Consider the following 20,882-nt stretch of genomic DNA (forward strand, 5'->3'; position numbering starts at 1 on the left):
ATCCAGGAAGGGATGTGTTGCAACTAGATGCCTTCCTACCTGGATTATATTTATAGAGGTTTTCTCCAGCATGGATTTTTTGATGTATAAAAAGGCCTGACCTTCTGCTGAAGGATTTACCACATTCTTTACATCTATAGGATTTCTCCACAGTGTGTGTTCTTAGGGGTTTATAAAGGGATGTACTGAGAGTGAAGGCTTTCCCACATTCTTTACGTATATACGGTTTCTCTCCAGTATGAGTTATTTGATGTTGAATAAGAGCTGAACTTTCGTTAAAGGCTTTCGAACAGTCTTTACATTTAAACAATTTCTCTCCACTATGGTTTATCTCATGTTTATGAAGGGATGAAGTATTAATGAAGGTTTTCTCACACATACTACATTTATAACGTTTCCCGGCTGTGTTGATTTTTTGTTGATTAAATAAATTGGAATTCTGTTTGAAGCTGTTTCCTTGTATTTCACATTTTGGTGGGGTGTTTTCTCTGGGAACCATCTGTTGCCTAACAAGGACTGACTTTGGGCTGAAGTTTTGGCCAAATTCAGTATTTTTATGTTTTCTTTCTACAGTGAGGATTTTTTTGTGAGCGACTGAAACTATCTGAACACTTTCTTTTTTCTTCTGCTTTTTCTCTAATCTGTCTTCATATTTGCAGGGGTTTTCTAATTTGAAGTCCCAGGGTCCATTCCTTTTGGATCTTTTCATTATCAGCTTCTGAAATGAAGAACCTTGTGTTTGAGTTGACTTTGTGGTTTTATAACTGTTCTTCCATCCTGGAAGGGAAAGAAAAAACTGAAGATGTTCCATGTGATACAGCATTTGGCTACTGAGACTAAATGTATAGACTGAATATTGATGGTATTTAAATAAGGTCTTGGTATATGGCCAAAAACAGTAAGAAGAAAAACTTAGGAGATTTAAGCAGTACAGAGAATCAATCAACATGAGTTGAGAACAACAGGGTGGAGAAAAGATTAAACAAACCCATTTAAAGAGGGTGAGTTTAAGAGTGATCAGAAGAATTGGCTAATGGAAAATGGAGAAGAGGGATTCAAAGGGGAGCCATGAATTGGAAAAGGCAGCCTGGGATCAGAGTCCAAAGCCTATGATAGAATCCTAAATTATCTTCATGACATTTTTCTTCTTTGTGTAATCATTCCTAATCTGGAAAGTCTTCATCCCTTTTCCCTCATGCCAAATTCCTTTGTATCCTTCAGATTCAGTTCAAAAGTTAACTCTGAGTCCCTTCTTGACTGTGAGTTTCCACAGAGCATTCCTGTTATTATAGGCACTCACCAGTGTTAAAAATATATATCTATATATTCTATATATGTAATTATATTTATCTATATCTAAATATTTTCACTTTCCTTTTCTACCCTAATGTTCTCTGCAAGCAGATTAGCATGCCCTATTCACCTACAGATCCTCCTAATGGCATCTGAATTATACACAAAATGTTTGTTTTGTTAACCTTCCTTAATAACTTATATATACCTAATTGGAACAATGTCAAATAATCTCAATTATTTATATATTAATTTCATACACACACACACATACACACACACAGGATTCAAGACTTGCATGAGAAGTTGCCTTCCAGGACAGTACATTATACAAGCAGTGGGAGGGTTTCAGAGCCAGTTCAAACAGGAAGTAATTACTGAATTAATCTACAGAGGTGCTAACAGGTAGGCATGAAGCCAAAAGTTGCAAGATAAGAAAGCAGCCTTGCTCATTTATCAAGCAGGAGATGCTATGCAAGCAGCATAGAAAAGAGTCAAAGATCAATAAGACAGGAATAAACATAAAATGGTAAAAAGGGCTAACATGATAAGGTGGTAAAAAACAGAATTAAATTCAATAAATTTTAAAGTTGGGTAAGGACACAATTCATTGAATATTAAATTCTGGTGGGGAATAGGTATACATATATTTTGGCATTTTCTCCTGGGCTAGAGTAACCATTTAAAGGGCTCCTTTGCAACTCACTGTATTTTGAGATTCCTATCTGACATTCACTTTCTCACCTGTTTACAGATTCTCTCTGCTTGGTGAACATAATACATTCTGCTTTTCTCTTTTCTTCTACCAGTGTTAACTTCTCAGTTTCCTTCATGGGTAACTTTCTATTTCTACTTTAAAACTGCTTTCCCTAGGGTTTGGGATTTTTTCCCCCATTCTACACACCCTCTCTGACTAATTTTAAATGCACCCATCTTTACTATTTTTTTAAGGCACTGATATTTGCCAAGCCGAGCAAGTGAGAATAACACTCATTTTAAAATACATATATAGATAAGTATCAATAAATCACTCATTAAATTAGGAACCACATCTTCTGGAAGAGACCATAATGTGCATTTTGGGTAATAGCTCTTTTTCACTTAGCCAATCACAAAACCTATCTGCTCTCTAATCTTTACTATTTGTTGTAACAGAAAGAGGAGGTTTTTTTATTTTATTTTCTGTTCAACACCTTTCAATTTCCTTATCCATCTAAGTCTTGCTTAAGTGATCCAAATTTCAATAACATTATTTGGGCACAAGTGTGGGAGGCAGTGGTAAAAATGGAGTACTTTCCCTGTGAACATCAGTCATTGGTTCTAGGTTACTACACGAGCTGGGAAGAAAATAGCAAGATTCCAAAATTTTGGATTGTAGTTTATAAGGCAAAGTTAGAGACCCTGCCTTAGGTCTGTATGTAAAGACTGCAGTTTTACAACCAACAACTTTACTAGAGCCCTGAGCACTGGGCTCGGGTACCTAAATGGTACTCTGTTTCTCATGCTTTACTCTTCCACCATAGACTCCTAACTAGTCTCCCCACCTCAAATCGTGCTGTCAATTCAGTCTCCACACTGTAGCCACAGTAATCTTTCTAAAATCCACATCTTACCATGTTGCAAACTTCTGTAAGATCCTCCAAATTATCTTCAATGATTTGTATATAAGTACGGTCCAGAGTACTTAACATGGTCAACAAGGTGTTTCATGATCTGACCTTCATTCACCTCGGTACTCATCTCCCTCCCCTGGTTTCTTGCCATGTATACTGAACTACATGCAGTTTCTGGAGCACTACATGTTTTTTTCTTATTTTGTTATATTTGCATATGCTGGAGACATCCTTTCCATTCACAAATATTTATTAACTGCGTACTATGGACCAGGTAATGATCCACAACTGCTGAGCCTGTGCACCTGGAGCCCGTGCTCCGCAACAAGGGAAGACATCACAATGAGAAGTCCGCGCACCGCAACAAAGAACCCCCGCTTGCTGCAACTAGAGAAAGCCCGTGCGCAGCAATGAAGACCCAACGCAGCCAAAAAAGAAAAAAAAAGCTGAAGAACTGAAAAAATCACTTAGGCATTGTAATACTAGAGGGTAAGAAAAGGAAGAAAAGCAGAAGAGTATGGTGGTCCAGAAGCCAAAGGAAGAAAGTACTCCAGTGAGGAGGCAATGATCAACTTTGTTAAACAATTTAAGAATTAAAAACTTAACCCTGATTGTGCCAAGATGGAGACTGTCTGGGATTTAATAACTGCTTTTCATGGACTAGTAAGGAAGAAAGCCCTACTGGAGTGCACAGAAGAAACAATGGGAGGTGAGAACATGGAGACATCAAGTATAGAAATGCTTTTGAAAAGTTCTGTTTAAAGGAGAATAGAGAAACAGGACATGGGGAGTTTTTATTTTTTAATGGAAGTAATTATAGCTACAAGGGTCCATACCAATACTGGGAAACTCACCTCAACTCTACTTCAAGTGCCAATGCCTTAGTCCAGAATGGGACTAATAACTTAAAACAGTCATGTTTCCCAATGAAGGGGACATCAGTCCTGGATTATGGACATCCTAACTGTTCTTTATGGTCTGCTTAAAGTTTTCTGTAGGTCTAAGATATGTCTCCTGAAGTGCAGTTCAACTTTTGCTCTCTCCCAGAATCAAGCCTGGGCCTGAGCTAACTCATGAACCAGGTTATGACTTAGGTCAGAAGTTTAGAGAACAGGTGATTTTGCCAATGACCACCACCCTGACTAGTTCCTGTCATTAGGTCTAGTTTCTCTTCCCTTGGTGCTTATGAAACCCTGTGAGTCTCTCTTCAACCTTCTCTCCCTAGATGATTTCATCCACTCCCACACCTCCTATCTGAATGACTATCCTGAGCCTCAAAACACTTTACAGAGGTATTTCCAGCTGCCTGCTAGACTCTTCATTTGAGGATTTTTCTTCAAATTCAGCTTGTCCAAATCCGAATCCAGTGCATTCCTTTCAAACTCTTTTTGTGTTTCCAAGTTCTGAATTATATCATAACTTCTTCAGCTCCTTTGCCATCAATTCTTAGTTTCATCTCAGAAGCTTCTCTCCCCTGCATTCCAAGTCTAGTCAGTCATCAAATTCCCTTGAATCTCTTCACTAAGATGTCTCTAACAACCATCATTAATACATCCAAGTTCAGGATCTCCTTACTCAATAGTGACTATTGCTATTGACCTTCAAATTGATCCTCTGACCTGTTTCTCACCTTTCTAGTATTACTTCCCACTGAACTTAACCTTCTTACTATATAGAACTCCTCTTATTATTTCAAAAAGCACTGACTGCTCCTTATTTAATTCATTCAGCAAATACTTAAAAAGCACCTACAACATGTCAGGCTCTATCTTAGGCATGTGATCCACAAGACATTCCAGATCTGGTAATGAAAAGAAACAGTTAACTTCTTTAAGGAGCTCCCAGTTTGGCATTAGAGACAAAAAAGGAGAAGTGTGGTAATTTATACAACAAAAACACAAGACAGAAATGGATGAAAATGTGAGCTTACAACAACATCCAAACTACCCTCAGATAGTACCAAGTACAAGCTGGGAAGGCGTACTAGTGGTGGCCAGAATTTGGGGGAAGAAATGTCTAAAATGGGATTTTAAAGGATTAGCCATAGATTAGATGGAGGGATAGTGTGAGGGCTAAAGGCAGCATCAAAATCTTTGAACCCAAGCCAACTTTCCAGACCTATATCCTTCCCACCTTATCCTACAGGTGGTCAGATTCAAAATTATTCCTATAAAAATGTCACATGCATTTGCAGTCTCGTAAGGTTTTCTAGAGTCAGAGAATTGAGGGAGCTATATGCTGAGAATTACACACAACACCACGATGGGGGCAGAACTACACATCTGTAAATATATTCCAGAATGCCTGTGTTGGTGAAAAAGAGAAATGCTGTTTTAGAAATTCTGTTGTTGGTAATTCTGATTTTTAAAGCTTTTTATTATGGAAGATGTTCAACATGTACAAAAGTGGAGTGAATTGTACAATGAATTGCCAAGCCAGCATCAACAATCACTAATGCTGTTTCATCTATTACCTTATTATGGGTTGAACTGCATCACCCAAAAAAGATATGTTGAAGTCCTAATTTCCAATAACTCAGAATATAACCTTATTTGGTAAGGTTAAGTAACTTTGCAGATTCAATCAAGTTGAGATGAGGTGATTAGGGTAGGTTCTAATATGACTGGTGTCTTTATAAAAGGGAAATTTGGACACAGGCAAGCACAGAAAGACCATGTCAAGATACCCCAGGGGAACACCAAGTGACAAGAGAAGCAGAGACTGGAGTGATGCAGCTGCAAGCCAAGGAACAAGGACCACTGGCCACATCCAGAAGGTAGGGAGAGGCAAGGAAGGATTCTACCTGGAGTTTCAGAGGGAGAATCACCCCACAAAACTGTGAGACAATAAATTTCTGTTGTTTAAAGCCACACAGTTTGTGGCACTTTGTTGGAGCAGGCTGAGAAAATTAATACAACTCCCTTACGTCTCTTTCATTAGCATATGCTAAAGTACGCTAATTCTGTATTATATCATTTCATCAATAATACTTCAGAACACATTTCTCAAAGATAAGAACTCTATTTGTAAACATAACCACATATTTTTATTATAACCACCAAAATCAACATTATTGTTTGAAGTTATTTTTGCCTGTAAGGTATTAATTACATGTTCTTCACCCAATTCCAATGTGGTGGTGGGGGGGGCGGTTTCCACATCAATAATAAGCAATTCTTGGATACCAACTGGGTGTCCTCAATTCAGCTCAACTCTGACATTATCTACCTGGAGATAGCATCATATCCCACAGGTTAAGGGTTCAGTCCTACAAGACTGCCCCCTGCCTCCCTCAGACACCAGTCACAAACCCAGGTTATCATCTGTACTTCTGACCAACTGGCTATAAATCAGAGGTTCCCACGACCCCCTTCTTACGTTTGGTTAATTTGCTACCGTGGCTCATGGAACTCAGAGAAACATTCTGCTTACTAGATCACCAGGTAATTATAAGAGGATATAACTTGGGAACAGCCAGATGGAAGAGATGCACAGGTCAATGTATGGGGAAAGGGAATGGAATTTCTAAGCCCTCTCTAAGTACACCACACTCCCCAGATCTCCACATATTCACCAACCCAGAAGCTTTCTGAATCTGTCCTTTTGGGTTTTTATGGAGGCGCCATTATACAGGCATGATTGATTAAATCATTGGCCACTGGCAACTAATTCAACCTCCAGTCCCCCTCCCCTCCCTGGAGGTCAACTTTCAAACCTCTAATCACATGATTGGTTATGGCAACCAGGCCCCATCTTAAGATAGGGTCCAAAAGAAACCTCATTAACATAACAAAGACACCTTTGTGGCTCTCATCACCTAGGAATTCCCAGGGTTTTAGGAGCTCTGTACCAAATATATATTACTTATTATAAACCATAATATTTATATAAATCACTAAGGATCTTTATTCAAGCTGCTGTGATTTAAAAGCATTTGAGATAATTTTTCTCTGTGACTAAGCCAACAACCTGAAACACAATTAGGGTCATTTGTTTCATTTTGCTTTCAATATTTATGGAACACTTTTTCATTTTTGTTTAATCTTGTTTTATAATTTAATTTTTTTTTTTTTTTTTGCGGTACTTGGGCCTCTCACTGTTTTGGCCTCTCCCGCTGTGGAGCACAGGCTCTGGACACACAGGCTCAGTGGCCATGGCTCATGGCCCAGTCGTTCTGTGGCATGTGGTTATCTTCCCGGACCGGGGCATGAACCCCTGCATCGGCAGGCGGACTCTCAACCACTGCGCCACCAGGGAAGCCCTATAAAACATTTTTATGGTTCCAAAGTCAACATTATAAAAACAAGGTACCTTAAAAAAATTCTACATTCTATCCTTGTTCTCTCAATCCTTTTTCTTTTTCTTCCTTCACCTTATAGGTAACCATTTTTATAGATCTGCTTTTATCCTTTTTTTTTGCCTTCTCTATTTTTTTTTAATATAAGCAAATATACACTTTGTCTTTTTTGGTATCTCCTCCTTCCTTTGATAAAACTCCTATTCTCACTGTTCTGTTCTGCACTTTCCCCTACTTAGTAATATTATCACCCCACAGTGGAATTTACAGAATTCTTCCTCATTCTTATTTACAGTGAGAATTCCACCATGAGAATGTCCCTCAGCTTATTCAACCAGATTCCTTTGATGGACAGTTGGATTAACTCTAACTGTAATACACCAGGACATCATATGGGTACACGATAAAGGTACAGCTTTAAACCAATATCCATATTGCTAATTAGAAACCATAGCATTTATAAAATTCTAGCCCAAACTGGACCCAATGGGCTAACATTATCCAAAGCCACATACAACCAAAATCACCTCTTCTGCCAGCCAAGAAGAGAGCTAGCTGAAGGCCGTAGAACTACTCCTTAGAATGAGGAAGCTCTTTATGTACTGACATGGAAAGAGTTTCAATATATATCAAGAGAAAGGGGCAGAATAATGTGTGCTGTATAATATAATTGGAGTGGACAGAGAAAAACAAGAAATATTTGTTTATATTTGCATAGAAGAGCTCTCCAACTACTGCCTCCTTGTCACATCTCACCTTGTCGTATCCCACACATATTAATCTCCTCCTGCTCACTCACCCCTCGTGGGCTCCATTCTGGCTTCTGTCCTTACCACTACTCTAAGGCAACCATGACCTTCATGTGACAAAGGCAAGATGCTCTCTTCAGTCCCCACCTAACTTACCTCTCAGCAGCATCTGATAGTGACCCCTCATTTTCCTTCAGATGCTCACTACCTAAGCTACAGTGACCCTGAACTTGCCTCCAAATTCTTCTCATGTTCCACCAGCTTCAATCTCCTTTGTGTGCTCATTTTCCTCTACCTGATCTTTAATCCTTGGAGTTCCACAGGTTTGAGTGCTAGGCCCCTGATTCTTTTCACTCTGTACCCTTTTCACAGGCCAGCTTCATCTATAAACATACTCTAGGCAAGACTTCTCTACTCTCCATACCTAATTATACAAAACCCAGCTCAAAACAGCAACTTGAGTGTCTCAAAGACAGCTCAACTGAATTTATGATTATTTCCTCCCCCCAACCTGTATAACCTTTTTGTCTCTGTAATTGGCACCAGTTCTGAATCAAAACTTTAAAAGGCATCCTTCACACCTCTCCCTCTGCTAATCAATTACCAAGACTTGTTTATTCTGCCATCCAAATATGTCTCAAGTTCATCTACTTTTCCCTACCACTACTGATACCATCCTTTATGAGACTTGACTTCAATGACACTAGACTCCCGAGTTTCCTTCTATAGTACACCTTACCCTTGTCTTCCCTATGGGTTCATTTCTCTCTGCCTAGCCATGAAATGCCAGAGTTCCTCAAGATTGAGTCCTAGGCTCTTTCTTGCTCTTGCTGTACTCTGAATCCACTCCACAGGCTAACTCAAACTCAACCACTCTTTCAATTATCTTTAGTGACAGGGTCTCCCAAATTTACATTTAATGCCCAGGGTATATTATAAGGGGTGGAACTCCAAATCAAACAGGCTATTTGACATCTCCACTTGAATAAATGGGTCAACCAAAGACAATTTAAGTCATCCAAAACCATATTTATACCATCCCCCAATTCTGATCTCCTAGCACCACTATCTCAGTGAAGGATATCACTGTCCATCCCAGAACAAACCACAAACCAAGCACGCATCCTTGACAACTCCATCTCCTCTATCTTCCATATCTAAACCATCTCCAAGTCCTGTTGCTTTTATCTGCCAAATATCTCTGCAACTGGTTCCCTTTTTTCGGTCTCCATCACGACTACCTAACCAAGTCATTCATACATTCACTAACTAACTGGAAGCTGACTCTGACCAGACACTATTTTAGGTACTGGGGACATGGGAACAAATGAAACAGACAACCCAGCATGAGGGAATTTACAATCCAGAGGAAGAGCTGATAATAAATAAATATGTACTATTTGGCAGTAATAAGTACTCTGAGAGAAAATGAAGCATGGTGAGGGGATAAAGAATGTGGAGGACAAAGGACCTGTGTCCTGTGGAGGACAAAGAACAAAGGATGAGCTGTGTCTAACTGACAAAGTGCCATCTGAGCAGAAACCTGTATAGTGTGAGGAAGTGAGTCAAGTGGGCTCCTGGCCATCACGAAGAATGGTCCAGGAGAGGAAAAAGCAAGTGCAGAGGCCCTGAGGTGGGAGCCTGCTTGGCCTTCCTGATGAACTACAAGGAGGCCAGGGTGATTAGAGTTCTCCAATGAAGGGCAGAGAGGAAGGAGGTGAAGGCAAAGAGGTAGCTGGGGTCAGACCACAAAGGCCTCTGAGGGCCACGCTGGGGGCTTTGGATTGTGTTCTATGTGATAGAAGCCACTAGAGGTTTTGAGCATGCGAGTGAGATGACCTGATCTATCTTTTAAATAGACCATTCTGGCAGCTACAAGGACAGTAGATGTTGGTGGCAGAAGAGGAGCACAGGGGATGAGAACAAGTCTAAATCAAACATAGTAAACAGGGCTACAGAGCATTTGGGCTCAACTTTCACCTTGTAAGAAATTCACTCCTTAAAATCACTGCATGATATTTCATTAGGCTGCCGCTATAACCCCTACAGCACCTTTCTGCAAATTAGAAAAAGACCCCTATTCTCTGTGCAGATGAAGCCCCAGCAAGTCTCAGTGAGTCGAAGGCAGTCCACAAGCAACCCCTTAGCTGACCACCCTTCCAGGTTCAGTCTGCCCTGAATTCTTGCATAAATATAACAAAGGAAGAGAAAAAGACAAAGAAAGAAAAACACCTTTTCATTGGAGGTAACTGTTTACCTAGATCATCCCTGGATTTTAAACTTTTTGAATAAAAGAATATTTTCATGTTAGGTGTAAATCAAACTCATGAGACGTTCAAGTTGATTGAATCACATTATGCTTATTTTATATATAGATAACTTATATACATAATATGCCAGAATAGTGACTAGACTTTGGACTCATTTCTTAAGTAAGAGACTCAGATGAGACGTGTACCCTTTGAGCCATTTCCTCCCATCTCTCAACATGAAACATACAGATCCAGGGATGACAGTTTGTTTTCCCTTTTTGTCTTGTTTTTCCTATTTGTGAGGAGTCTTGAAGTGAAAATTATATTTTAAAAACACACTTGGAGGCAATTAGAGGTTCTAGGAGTCCTACCCTGGAAGCATAAGCTTTTCTGTCACCGGTTGTTCAAAGGGTTGGTTTTTGGTTTTGGTCTACAGTTAATGATCAAGGTACTTCCAAGAACATCCAGGTCCCTCACCTAAGCTCACAGGGAAGTGAGCTCCCCTTGGAAGGGAAACTGTTCCAAGGGCACTTTAGTCCAGGCAAATGGGAGACTCGCCAGGGGTGCAGGAGAGACACAACCACACGCCAGCACACCCAGGATGCCCCATCTCACTGTCTCCTTTGACCAAAGAGAGGAGGTTCATCCCATCAAGAGAAATGCACACACTGCTTGGCTCTGATGGCCTTACTTCCTCCAGACACCCACTCAGAGTTTTCCTTTGGGGACAGTTTCCCAAACCTGAGAAGGACTTGACATCACCACTAGGTGTTTTCAGGGTCTCTCTGGACAGCTTTCGACTCCAGTCATACTTTCTATTCAGTTTAATCCAACTAACATTTCACTCAGGAAGGGGGACTCCTCATGGATCAGAGGCTCCCGAGGCGAATGGAAAGGGAACAATTCTTCCGTCTCTTCCTTTGATCTTCCATGCCATACTCAGTCCACACCTGACGCCCCTCCTAAACTCTCCACTGGTTTCCTGCTGCCTGCGTTCTCTGTTTACTTTGTGGTGGTCTCTAGCAGTTCCCACAAAATTAGAATATTTCTCCCAAGTGACAGTTAAAAGATATAAGGAGAGGTAAGTGTGGTTCCCACCTCAAAAGATCTCACATTATACGGGGAAGAATGAGCTCTACTAAAGGTGTGGGCGCTTTAGGGATCGAGACAGCCTGTCCCACAGCCCTTCTGCTGGGCCCGCATTGTGAGGGGTCATCACTGACTCATCTGGACCTGACAGCAACCTCAGACAAGTCCTACTACGTCTATGGCAGGTGGCTCCACATTGGTTGCAGGCTGATCCTTGCACAATATAAACCTGGGCTCGTGGCCAGGGTACTTCAACTCCTCAGAGGCTGTGCCTGGCTCTCAGGTCCCGGCCCCCTCTCCCTGCTCCCGTCTCCACACACCGGCTTCCTTTGTCTGGACTCTCGGACATGCTCTTCCTGTGCCTGAACGCTTCTCACAATGTGGGATCCGGCCCTTCCTCGGGAAGCCTTGCCCACAGCACCCCTCCTGTTCCACGTTCTCACAGCACCTGTGGCTCTTCCCCCGAGGTCCTCACCGGAGGCTGTCATTCCACAGCCCTGTGTGCGATTAGCCTCCCCCTCCACTGAGCTCCGCCAGGGCAGGACCTGCATCCTTCTGTCCAAGGTTGCACTGCTGTTTATCACGGGACAGGAAAGCAGTGAGCAAGGCTTAGAACCTGGCTCCCCCAGAGCCCTGGCCTCCCCAGGTCAACAGCTCTCAGTCCTCAACTTCCATGACAGCCGAATCTGCCAGTTTTCTCCTCTGGTGACTTCTTCTCAGGCTCAGCCACAGATTCTTCCTTCTTAACCCACCTCATAAAACTGAGGTTTCCTGGGACTCTGTCCTCTCCTCCGGTCCCTCATCTGCTCAGCTCAAGGCTTCAAATGCCACCTTTGCACTCATGGCTCCCTGACCTCCCTGTTGAGTTCTGACCCTGTTTACCTTCTACAGCTGTCCACTGGTGACCTCTACCCATATTTCACTAACATTTCAAATGAAACCCATCCCACACCGAACCTGTCCTATACCCTTAATAAAGGGACCTCTCCTCTTTCCTGAACTCACTGCACATGCCTTCCTCCAGGTAATGTCTTGCCTACATTAGGCAATAATCTCCAGAAGGTTCCCACCTCTAGTTTTTCCTCACTTCAAATCTAGGACCAACAGTGTTTCCAAAGTAACCATTCTTAGTCAATTGAAACTGTGTAATAAGGACTCATGAATATATTCTCTGTGAAAATTTTAATAACATTGCATGTAACTAAAGTCCTCTTTCATCAATGCCCATTCTCAGTCCCAATCCAAATGTAACTAGTTACCAGCTTAGGTGTCCCCCGACCTTTCTCTTGGCACTTACACGCACATAATGCATATAGACAAACACCCACGTAATTTTCTTTACACATAAATCGCGATATGTCATAATAATGCACCGTAACTTGCTTTAGTCCTTCACGTAGCTTGGAGCTCTGCCCACACCAGTGCTGCTGCTTTCTGACTGTGGTGCTGTGTGCCAGTGTAGGGACCCACCTCAGCTTCTTTAGCCTTTACTGAAGGACGTTTAAAGTATCTCAGACTCAGACTATTTTTTCTAAAATATCAACAACCATACAACTCTTCTGCTTGAAACTCTTCAATTATTTCCAGTCATCCATGGACAGTTCCCATCCCTAAGAACTGTACCAAAGCACTTCATAGTGTGGCCCCCACCTGGCTCTCTAATCTCATTTCCTTCCTCATCTCTTTCTTTTCCCATATACCCTGAGCTTCAGTCTGAATGAATTATCTGCAGTTCCTTAAATGCACTAAGTTTGCTGAATGAATGCATGACAATGTAGCCCTCCTCTGAAACAACAGGAAATCACAAGAGAAAAGATCCTGAGAGATTCACTTGTGCAGTAATTATCAGAGAAGAAGAGGAAGCTTGTGACTAGGGGCCTTAGCATCCCTTCTCCAAAACTTCTTCAGGACTGAGAACCTGCAGAAAATTCCCCGACCAACATCTCCGAGTTGCACATGCACTCACTTACCAGACTGCTGCCTGCAGAGATTCCGCACCCACTCACCTAGAGAGGAGCCTCCAGGGCTTTCTTTCTCTACCTTCCAGGGATCTTCTCCTTACTGCAACAGGGAGATCACCTCAGGTTTGGAAAATGGGAGTCCTTCTCATAGACCAAAAAGAAGAAAAAAAAAGAAAAAGAAAAAAAAAGACTTGATTTTGCCTTGACACAAAGAGGTATCTGAGATCTGAGCGGAAAACTCAAAGGATGATACAGAGAACTTCTGTGGGATGCTCCAGTTGTGCCCCCACAATGTGAGGGGTGTGTTAGGGTAAAAGCAAGGGGCAATGTAACATTTAGTTGTATGTTAGTGAAGTATGATAAACATGCAGACTTGATTAACAGGGTGCTAATAGCTTTCTATACAAGAGGGAATATGTATATACTGTTAAATGTATGTTAAATGTACAGATTCAATTAATATTTGTAACAGGTATCTGTGGAAAGGATTATGTACCAAGTAGCTTGTTTAAAATGAGAAAACACTATCTGACTCCCTTTGAAAGATGGCAGCAGTCAGCAAACTATGGGTCATAGGCCAAATCTAGGCCACTGTCTGTTTATGCATGGCCCTTGAGCAAAGAATGGTTCAGAAAAAAAAAAGAAAAGGAATACGTTACAGAGACTATATGTGGCCCACAAAGCTGAAAATATTTACTCCCTGGCCCTTTACAGAAAAAGTTTGCTGATCCCTGTAAAAGAGAATTGAAAAAAGCCAGTGTTGGGTCAAAGAAAAAGGTTGAGGGATGCTCTCTGTTAAGAGATGAGCAAACACATCATAGTTCAGTCATAGTGGGAAAATGTTGCCTGCAGTGAGGGAATTTCTAATGTGCAGCTCTGTAGATTGTCCCATCCATGGGGCAATTCCATACCTACGAGGGAGAAAAAGGTTTTCAGGTTTATTTATGGAGATCCAGTTTGCACAGTGCTAAGGCAAAACTCAGCTAAAGTTTTTAATGACCCAGGGCTTTTACCCAGGAAATCAGATGCTGAGGTATCCCAATTTCTGAACTCTGTATCTACAGGGAAAATTTCCTTACCCAATGAGACAAGGTTACTATAGTTCTCCAGCATCACATCTTGGTACAAGTTTCTCTCAGAAGGAGCCAGCTTTCTCCACTCATCCCGTGTAAAGAACACAGCCACATCTTCAAACGTCACTGACACCTGTAGAGACAAGCATCTCAGCTCACCCAGGACCACCCATCACACAGGGTGAAAAAGGTGGCAGTGGGGAGTAGACGGGCTACCATGAAATGCTTCTATATTATTCTAGGTTCTGAAGGTTCCAGGTCATTTGCTTAATGAACAACTGACCAATGACAAATAGATACTGAGTAGCAGGAAGTATGAACCAGGCTCCGAGTTAACTGCTACAAGAGATGGGTGGAGGTATTAAGGCCATTAGTGGGAGTGTTAATTAGAATAATCTTCCTGTTGGCAATTTGATAACATACATTAGAAGCTTTAAAATGTGCATACTCTTTAACTCTCCAATTACTATATTTGTTTGATAATGAACACTGAACAAAAATGCACATGCAAGGACATTTATCATGGTGTTAGTAACAGCAAAGAAATGGAAACAACCTCAATAATCACTGAGGGAGCTAGTTTAAATAACTGAAGGCACTCTGTGCTCCCTAAAGCTTGAGGACAGTAATAATGGAAATTAAAATAGCTATAATTTATTGAATGCTTTTTTCAGGCTAAGTACTATTCTTAGAGCTTTATATTAACCTTTAGTGTGTATCTTTATTTTATCTTCACAACAACCCTATGAAGAAGGTACTATTATTGTGTCCATTTTACACAAGAGAAAACAAAGAGAAATTTATCCAAGTCACACAGCTGGTATGAAGGGAAAACTCACTCCTCCTGCATGTCTCCGCTACTCTTAATACAACACTACTTCACTTCTGACACCAGATGTGGGGGGTTTTCCACACACCAAGCAATTGTGGGACACCAGCTGGGTGTCCTACAATTAAACTCAATTCTGACACCTGAAGATAGTGTCAGATTCCCACAAGACTGGCCCCCTTTCAATGTCAATCACAAGTCCAGGTTGTTACCTGTGCTGCTGACTGACTGGCTCTAAATTGGAGGTTTCTACAACCCTCTCCTCAGGTTTGATTAATTTGCCAGAGTGGCTCACAGAACTCAGGAAAACATTTACTTACTAGATTACTGGTTGATTATAAAAGAAGATATAGGAACTGGCAGGTGAAAGAGCGGCACAGGGAAGGGGTGCACAGCTTCCATGCTCTCTCGGGATTCACCATTCTCTCTGACTCTCTACATGTTCACCAACCTGGAAGAACTCTGAACCCTTCTGGGTTTTTATGGAGGTTCATTACATAGGCATGATTGATTAAATCACTGACCATTGGAGACGGATGCAACTTTCATCTCCTACGGTGGTGACAGATGGATAAGAGGGGTTATTGGGGGGCAGGACTGAAAATTCCAACACTTTAATCAAGGTTGATTCCCCTGGCAATTAGCCCGCATCCTTAGGTGGGGTACAAAAGTAACCTCATTAACATAAACTCTGGTGTGGATACAAAACACACCCATTGTGCCTTCATTGCTCTGAAGTAATTTCAGGGATAAAAAGCATATATTACTAACCACTTAGGAAATCACAAGGGTTTTGGAAATTATGTGCCAGGAACAGGGACAAAGACCAAATATATATTTCGTATTATAAATCACAACATCACTGGTCAGTGGTAGAGGTAGAATTCCAATCCAAGGAACTGCCTCTCAACGCCTATCTCATAGGCTTAAGTAATAAATGATAATCCATACAATGGAGGTAAAGAGCAGTGATGGTAGCACCACACTGTGAACGCACTTAATGCCAATATACTCAAAAATGGTTAAAGTGGTGAGTTTAATCTTATGTGTATTTTATCAAAATAAAAAGCTAAAATGATAAAATAAAAATATACATACATACATATGTACACATGTACATCAATAAATAATAAATAAATAAAGGTACACAGACAATTATTCTGAGGGCTGCGTACCAAAGGTATGACCATGATTATCTCAAGATGTTGGGGTAAGAGTGATTTTACGTTTTTATTCTCTGAGATTTTTAACATTAACATGCAGTGCAGGTATAATAAGATAATTTATTGGCACATGGCAGGGAATACAAGAAATGATCTTTGCCCTCAAAAGAATTTACAATCCAACTGGCAGACAAGAAAAACGCGTGAAACAATTTGAACAAGAAAAGTGTCGCTGGACAGGACCATATACTATTTCCTCGTTCAATCCTCATTTTAGAGATGAGAAACACAAGGTCCAGGGCAGTTAAGACACCAGGTCACATACTTTATCAATGGCAGAGACAAGACGATAACTGAAGTTTTCTTTTAACCCAGCACTTGGTGGGTATATTCTCTCTCTGGTCTTAAACGTCCTGTCACTGAGTTTTACACACAATTCCACATAGTACTGACGTATCGGCAGCAGGTGAGGTTAGGGAGAAATGTCACATAGGACTCACAAGCAGGGATGGAGAAGATTCTGGGTAAGAGAGCAGCCTGGCTCTGTTGGAATGGAATGGGAAGGGCTTAGAAAAAAGTAGCCCAAATATGCAGAGGCAGGTCCTAGCCACAGTCTCAGAAGATCAACCACTACCACATTTCATGGGTCCAAAAGATACACAACATCACATTGCAGAGAACTCTGGTCATTTGGGGGCCAGGCCTGCCCTGTGTTCTGAAAGATGTACTAGAGGAAAGGCTGGATGATAACTAACATGAACTTAGAGGCCAGACATACCTGGGTTTGATTTCAGGTTGTCTGACTTCGTTGAGCCTCAGTTTCAAGTGTAAAATGGGGGTAATAACTTCTGCTTCGCTATGACAGTGAGAACAAAGGTGAAGCCCTCAGGATATTCCCCAGCAACGTTAACTACTATTGTTAGATGAGGATGAGTAAAGGAAGGACACTATAGTCATTTCTATCTACCAACAGTAGATAGATAGACATCATGAACTAGAATAACATCGTTTAGCTACCACAACCACCACATATTGAACATCTACTATGTGCCCGGCGCTGATAAGAATGCTTTCCATGCACTAACTCCCAGGATCCTCTCATCTACCCTTTGAGGTAGGCCCAGTTGCTGTATTCATGTTACAGGTGAAGAAGCTGAGGCACAGAGAGGTAAGAAACTGAGGCACAGAGAGGTGGAGTTTTTTGCCCAAGACCCATTAACAGCAACAGAGGAGATGGGCACAAACCTGGCCATCTGGCTCAAAAGCCCCACTGAGGAATCACCGTATACACTGCTTCTCCACTACCAATATCCCATGATATCCCATACACTGCTGCTTCCTGAGGAGTCTTCTCTCTGCTCTTGGAGTCAAGAGACCTCTCCATCTATGTCCCCACCAGCATGGCTATCCTTTGTTCACACAGTGGCTCATCTGGATGGGGTCCCACCCTCATTCTCACAACATAAAGATGAAAATGGCAGGTCAACATCAGTTTTCAAGAGAGTGACAGAAGCAAGGCACATGATCCAGAAAGTTAAGATGGAGAAAAACTAAAAACTATGGACTGGGAAAAGCCTGGCGAAGGTATCATGAGGATTTCTCAGGGGCGGAAAGAAAAAGAAAAGCATTCTGGCCAAGGGTAGGGAGGGGGACACGACTGAGCAAAGGAGACAGGCCAGAAAGGAGCTCTGCCAAGTGTGCATGTTTGTTTGTTCTGACCCCAAGTGGTATAAGACATGTGGCATCTTACCTATCAATTCAGTAATCATACAGTGAATTGAGATTAATGAATAAAAGAGTGTCTATTAGAAAAAAAAGAGAAACACAGGCCATGGATTGGGGGGTTGGAGGCAAGCATTCCCTATGCAATCCACCATCCACCAGGGTGGACCAACTCTTCCAAGGCAGAAGGACATGGGCTCCAAATCCTGGTGAAGACTGTATTGGGGAGAAAACTTCAGTTTAAGGGTAAAATAACAAAAAAAAACCCATCTATCTCTAAGACCTGAGATGGCAATGAACTCACCCGAGACCTTGCTTCCCTCTGTTCAGTAGCCATGTCCTCTTTCTGGGCAGTTTCACCTTAGGATGGGAGAAGTCTCCAGAAGCCAGATCTGAGAGAAGAAAAAGGGAACCAGGAGGAAGCCCCTTCTGCTTTCTAGACCTCAGAATCAGCAGCTCTGAAACCTTTATACCACTTGAAAATGATGCCAAGTGCCCCCAGAGAAGGAAGTCAGAAGGAACGAGGGCTAGACAGGACCAGAGAGAAGGGCTGGGTCATCCTGGTCCAGGCCCAGCTCTTTCCCTGGCTCAGAGGAAAAGTCCTAGGACTCTATCAGCGGTAGCAGCAACTCCCTGAGCCTCACCGCGTGCCAGGCACTACCTATCAATACATCGAGTCCCACAGCACAGTTGGCATTGTCAGCACCCCATTTTATAGATCAGGAAACTGAGGGCAGAGTGGGAGCAACTTGTCCCAGTCCACACAGCCAGGGAGGGTGGCACCAGGGTTCCAGGCACCGCGGGCTCCAGAGCACCTGCTCTAACCTCCCTGCGTGCATGTGACAACTTTTCTCCACCTCAAGCATTCCCACCCAATTCCTCCCCCTCCTGTCAAGGAAACAATTTCCAGATTTCTAGAGAAAGCTGCTTCGGAAAGGGAAAACATCAGCTCTCCTATGGCGGGGAGGGGCTGCTGTCTTGAGGAAAGGGCACATTAAACCAAAGACCTGGGTCCAGTCCTGGCTCTGCCACTGGGGGAAGCCGGCGACTCACTTCTCGCGTAAAACAAGCCTGTCACTCGGGAGTGCAGGTGTGATGGTAAGGGGAGGAAATAATTTTCTCACGTTCACTGCCAGCCCGAAACAAATTCAAATGCCAGCAGGCGCTGAGCAGGTAGCGCGCTGGGAACTGGTCGGGAAGAAGCAGGAGGGTGGCTGGGTCCAGCCACTGGGGACGAATTGTCCGACCTGTCTCGTTCAGGGGCACGTCAGTGGGATGGCTGGGGGCGGCAGGCGAACAGAGCCAGGGGTGCCCGGCTCTCGACCCGCGGGCGCCCAGAAAGACCCAGCTCGCGTCTCTTGGGCCTGTGCCCCATGCCCCGGCGACGCATCCTCCCAAAGCCCGGTCCTCCCTCCCGCATCCTGCCTACCCCCCGCCGCTCACCTCGCCCAGGCATCGGGGGTTCCGCGGGCCGCAGGCTGGAGGCTCCGGAACTGCCACGGCCGGACAGAAGCTTCCGCTGGGGACTCCACGCGGTGCCGCCCTGGCGGACCTCTGGCAGGTAATCAGCTCACGCCACCGGCAAACGCCCAACGCCCGACGCCCCACGTAGCTCCGGGAGGGGCGGGGCAGGGACAGTCGCGAGCCCCCTCTGGGAAATGTAGTCCATGCGAGAACAAAAAATTCTGGGAAATGTAGTTCTTCGAGCTCGTCTGCGAGGAGAGCCCTGGCTGAGCCTATCACTTGTCCAGACCCCATTCTGGGTTCGTGGTCGAGCTCCTTGGGCTGCTGGCTCCTGGGTTCCCGGTTCTTCCAGGAGGAAACCGATGTTCCTACAGGGCAGTGACTTGTAGCTCTGCATGTGCGTAAATGAGAGCAAGGCAAGTAGACAACCGCCAAGAACAAACCTATTTCCCCGTAAGTCTTTCAACAAGAGTGTATGGAGGACTTCCCTGGTGACTAAGTGGTTGAGAATCCGCCTGCCAATGCAAGGAACACGGGTTCGAGTCCTGGTCCCAGAAGATCCCACATGCCTTGGAGCAACTAAACCTGTGTGCCAGAACTACAGAGCCTGTGCTTTAGAGCTGGTGAGCCAGAGCTACTGAGCCCATGTGCCACAACTACTGAAGTCTGCGCACCTAGAGCCCATGCTCGGCAAGAAAGAGAAGCCATCTCAATGAGAAGCCCACGAGCCTCACCGAAGAGTAGCCCCCCTCACACCACAACTAGAGAAAGCCTGTGAAGAGCAACGAAGTCCCAACGCAGCCAAAAATAAAGAAAGAAATTTATATTCGAAAAAAAAATGTATGGATCACCTGCTATGTGCCAAGCCCCATTGTAAAGGATTTGAAATACCTCAGTGGGCAAAAGAGAGATCGTTGCTCTGGAGAACAGTTTTGGGAGGTGGGGGTGGGGGAAGGAGGTAGAGAGCAGACAATAAGCCATGAATATCATTATATAACATTTTAGGAGATAAGTGTTATGGGAAAAAGTGAAAGAAGAGCAGTGTGGTGGGGATTTGGGGCTCATTTAGGAAAGTGAGTAGGGTGGCTCCTCGCAGGCCTCACTGAGAGAGTGAGAATGGAGGGAAGAGTCAGAGGCAGTGCAGGAGAGGAGGGCCATTTCAGGCACCGAGAAACCAACAAATTTTTTTTGGGTAAAGAAACACATGGCCCATTTAGAAGGTTTGATAAATAAAATAAAGAAAGATGCACTTGATGCCACCACACAAAAAGAAATGGTTAACATTTTGGTGAACATCTTTTAGCAGCCCTTTGAACTCCATATTAATCTCTCTGATAGTCACACCAATCTGTTTTTAACAAAATGGAATATTGCAGA

At 43.0% G+C, this 20,882-nt stretch overlaps 1 long non-coding RNA gene across 5 annotated transcripts; it reads right to left on the reverse strand.

Moving 5' to 3' along the window:
* Positions 1–421: 421 nt before the first annotated feature.
* LOC309803898 lies at positions 422–19,709 on the reverse strand. Of its 5 annotated transcripts, none has more exons than XR_014294014.1 (4): positions 19,485–19,709; positions 18,346–18,433; positions 13,264–14,460; positions 422–777 (listed from the first exon to the last, which is right to left on the reverse strand). It is a non-coding gene; the product is annotated as an uncharacterized lncRNA (long non-coding RNA). The 5 variants fall into 5 exon arrangements; XR_014294015.1 differs by having other exon boundaries at positions 13,300–14,460; positions 19,485–19,703; XR_014294016.1 differs by lacking the exon at positions 422–777 and having other exon boundaries at positions 12,510–13,395; positions 14,334–14,460; positions 19,485–19,658.
* Positions 19,710–20,882: the final 1,173 nt, after the last annotated feature.

The sequence above is a fragment of the Mesoplodon mirus genome (genome assembly GCF_964341445.2).
Source record: "Mesoplodon mirus genome assembly, chromosome: 5".
Classification (NCBI taxonomy): Eukaryota; Metazoa; Chordata; class Mammalia; order Artiodactyla; family Ziphiidae; genus Mesoplodon; species Mesoplodon mirus.